Source organism: Rutidosis leptorrhynchoides, unplaced genomic scaffold (assembly GCF_046630445.1).
Source record: "Rutidosis leptorrhynchoides isolate AG116_Rl617_1_P2 unplaced genomic scaffold, CSIRO_AGI_Rlap_v1 contig146, whole genome shotgun sequence".
In the NCBI taxonomy this organism is placed as follows: Eukaryota; Viridiplantae; Streptophyta; class Magnoliopsida; order Asterales; family Asteraceae; genus Rutidosis; species Rutidosis leptorrhynchoides.
The window spans coordinates 11,787-16,515 of NW_027266398.1; positions in this window are offsets into that span (position 1 = coordinate 11,787).

Consider the following 4,729-nt stretch of genomic DNA (forward strand, 5'->3'; position numbering starts at 1 on the left):
CGGTTTCTTTCAATTTCTTCTTATTTTCGTTTAATTTAAATTCAAAGATTCCGTTTTCATAATCAAAATTTAGGGGTTTCGATTGATTGTCATATATGTTGTTCGTGGTGGTCTCCTGAGTGCTTTGATATAATTTTTATGTTTAATTGACGAGTAAAAATGGACTAAAACTTACTTTGACTTTCTGTCTTTGTCGGTCAACGGTGGATTCCTCGGCGTTTCCGGATAATTCCGTGGGCGTGGTGGTCTCGGCTGGCTATTGGGTGGTCGACTCGGCCGAAACTCGGCCAAAAGCATCCAACTTGGTGTTGACTCGGTCCGGACTCGGTGGAGACTCGGCTGTTTCCGGTCGTCGAACCGGTAATCTCCTTTTATTAAAAATGCTCCCGATCGCCTCTAGATTAACATAGTTTAATTTGGGAATTTTCTGGGTTTGATTGGAATTTAGCAGTTAGCAGTGTAATAGGTACACGCATCCGGCGCGTTGGCGGCTTGGGAAAAACTATGTTCACGCGCGTACTGTTCATTCACTGTTCATGTATGGAATTGACGGTCCAGATCACTCAGGGAGAGAAATTAACTGCGGCTTGGGAAAAACTATGTTCACGCGCGTACTGTTCATTCACTGTTCATGTATGGAATTGACGGTCCAGATCACTCAGGGAGAGAAATTAACGGCTAAAAGTTGTCACTATTCATAAGAGGACCTAACTATTCATAAGGGGACCTGAAATTAATATATCCCGGGAGGGAATGTGATTTAAAATATATATAAATCTCAATAGATAATCAAGTCTCAAAAAAAAATCTCTTTAAAATAGTATGAATCTATTTTTCATTAATGAATAATTGTTTAATGTAATTAATAACTTTATCATATATATTTTTGATAGATTCAATCTACATAAAATCTCATAAATTCGCGGTAGGACAATATTTTATGACTATTATATATGTAAAATGATGTTCGAATTAATTCAATGTAATTAAATTTGTTCTTCCTAATCTTAATATCCCGTTGATTATCCTAACTTTTAAAATCCAAATCTATTATTATTTCGGCATTATCCATCATTCAATCATGTGTTCGTCTCTGGGTGTTGCGACCGTGGTTTGTAGTTGGTGCATAAAATTGTTAGTACTTGAATGGTTTTTCAAGGAATATCGGTCACTCGAGTGGATTTAGCAAAAACTTTCGGGTTTCAAGTGAACTTTTAAAACTTAGGAATTGAACTATTTTTTGAATCTTCAAGACCCAAGTGGACTTTTAGAATCTGGAAGCTGGAAAGTACCTTATAGGTTTGTTCTTTCCTGCTGAGCCTCTTATTTTTTCCTTGAATATGGATAAGGTGTAGCATCATTTAACTAATTTTTATCTATTATTCGAGTGAAAACTTTTTGGTTTAAGTTTTTCGTCTGAGGCAATGCGAACAATGATATAAACATAATCACTTTGATTTTAATGTACCTATAGGACTAATTAACCTTTTTTCGATTGCCTTGGAGCTAACGCTCAATTCATTTAAGGTTTATTGTTTGAAGTTATAATAAAAATTTACGACAATTTATTGAGAATTGAAGTTGATGGTCCTATATTTGATTCTATTCGTGGACTTTCTGTATAGTTACATGACTGATGTTTTATTTCCTCAATTTGAGGGAAAATGATGTTTTAGTAATTTTTGTTTTAAGGATTTTTCCCCCTACACAAACATCGGAGACTTACTTGGCGCAATACTATATGTAAGCTAGTGTTGTTATTTTTTAGACTTATTATTATCTTAGATACTTTTATACAGTTAATATTATGATGATTATACTTGATTTTCTTAAGGATATTTTCAATGTGACATTCACCCACTGAAAAGTTTACCACATTATTGATAAATAAACAATGTGATAAAATTTGTAGGGTGGTCTTCTTTCCTCCAATTTATTTCAATATGAATGTCATCTAAGCCACCCACTATATATAAAATATATATTTAATAATTTATTTTTATGTATTATTATTAAAGATTGGACATGTATCAATTTAAGATTAATCATATGGGAGACACCCAACTAATTGGGCCTTACATGATAGGTGAATTATCCAATTAATTTGATAATTTTTATGATTTTGTCCAATATAAAAGCCATATTGAGTGTATCACGTTGTGTGGGTGGGTGTCACTATATATTAAGCTATGAATATCTTCTCTGGAGGACGAGGAAAAAAAACCGACTTAATTTATATCTTATAACCACCCTTAACTTATCATCATGATTGTACGCTTAATATATATATATATATATATATATGTGTGTGCACGAAATTATCCGAACCACGAAAATCTGAAGTCAGAACAAGAGACAAAGAAGATCCATTAAAAGAACATACTACGTACTAATTAATAACTAGACAAAGTGGGATTAAACACAATGCAAAGGTGGTGGAAGACAAACTTTTAGGCTCTGCGAGTGTGAAGCAGTTTTCCTGGTAACAAGGCAAGCAAATATTAAGGATGGTCCCATTATTATTATAGTATTATTATTATTTTACTATATGCATTAATTAATTAGTGTTTTTTATTAATTATTATTTTGGTTTGGTTCGGTTCAATTCATGGTGCCTAATTTTGCAGTTGCGTGTGCGCTTCATATGCAAAGAGACAAAACAACAATTGCTTATGTATGAATTTATATTGTATAGTAAGAATGAACGAATGCAAATCCAAAGCCAATTCGATTTGGACTTTATGTTTTGTTGCAGTCTGCTAACACTGTTTCACACATTCTACATAATAATATACTACTTACTCTATAGTCCATTAATTATTACTATTATTTTAATATATAAATGAAACAGAAGAGATGTATATTACTTATGTAGATACACCTAAATAAATTATACAGTTTAATATTAAAAATAACCGATTTTTTTTTTCACATCAAAAGATTTTCATTTTTTTTATTTGGAAATTATAAAGTTCATTTATTCATAGCTAAATTTTTTTTTATGCTCTTGTTCATAAGTAATTTTAACCCATTGACATTGTGTAAAAGTTTTAACGTATCCTAAAGAATATATTTAACTTAGTTGTACTTGTAGATGATCGTAATCAAAATAAAGAATGATTTGTTTAAATAAACAGTTTGGAATTAAGAGTTCATTCCTATCTCAAAGCATATTTTACATCAACATGTTTCAAAAGGGTTTTTTTTTTATGAACAAAAGTGTTTTTGAAACAAGAAGTAAGGCTTATATATATTGAGCAGATCCTATAGCAATATTCTATATAAGGGCATCAATTTTCTGTGTTTCATTTGTACTAATTTGTTTCTGTAATTAAAACGTTGGTGTAAAAGCGAGTATTGATCATCAACTTATGAGATGTGAAGAAACCAGGTAAAAGGAATGTCTGTGTACGTGTGCCCTAAATTTAATCTTAAAATGGTAATTTAGAGACAAGAAACATCCCTTTCACCTGCTTTTTTGGCATAACAAGCTTGAGTGGCCCATAAATAAATAAATAAATATATAGACAAAAATAACCGTTAAATCTTCAAATGTTTTTTAATTATTTCGTCTCTTTAAATATAAAATTCTTTTTTTTTTTTTCAACATTTATATTTTTTTAAATTTTTATCCATCGATCTTAACAGACATTAAATTTGGTGAAGTTGACACTTACAGCCAATTGTAATATGATAAGTGTCACTGATGTGTAAAAAAAAACCACCCACGACTTTATTATTCCGGTTAAGATTATCCCGATTATAATCGGATCGGATCTAAACCGAATCAGAATTAAACCGAACTGAACTTGAAAAAGGAAAAATTCAATTTCTTATCCTCACTCCCTCTCGTCTCCTTCGTTCCAGAATGAAAAATTGAGTCTCGTCTTTCCAAGTAACACTTTGAATGGAGCTTGTACTTGTCGACGATGAAGCAGAGATTAAGGGACGAAACGATTTCGGTATATGTTGTAGTAGGCATTCTAAGGATTGTTCCTATGTGATTTTTCTCAGTTTGATTGGTTGAGTTTAGAACGACTTACAGCGTTTTAATGATTCGGTCGGCTCGTTCGCGGCGGCTCGGGGTGGCGTTCACTCCCCTCGGTCGTCACGCGTATCTCTCGACTCCTTTCGTCTCGAATTTGGCCTGTTTGGTCCATCTCGGAGCTTGGATATCGCCGGTGTTGGGCGGTGGGGCTCGGGTAGTGGCGCTCGTCGGAGTTCGCTGACAGAGGTGGAGATGATTGTTCCCAACTTCGATCACTTTTAGCGATTTTTCCAAGTACTTGAGCACCTTGTGATCACTGCTTTCCGTCTTGAGAGAAACAACAAATCAAGTAAAATAAAATTGAAATTAAGATGAGTTAATATTTAAGTAAGTAGTAGTTATGTGCAGTACTAATTAATTAAGTAGCGAGCGGGTTGGGTTATTTGGGATTGCAAGTTTCTTTCTTTTTCTGGGTTTTTTTAAGTTCTTGCTTTTTTTAATTAAGCTAAATTGGGGATTTTTATGTATGCAGCTTAGACTACACGACCGTGCAATTGGAAGAGTTATGGGTTTTTTATTATTGCATTGAATTTCAATTTGATTGAGGTTTATGTTTATGTCATGAATCAATTTCTCATTCAGAAATGAAGGAGACGAGGGAGAGAAGATAAGAAATTGCTTTTTTCAAGTTGGTCCGGTTCGATTATAATCAGGATATCTTCAATCGGGATAATAAAGTCT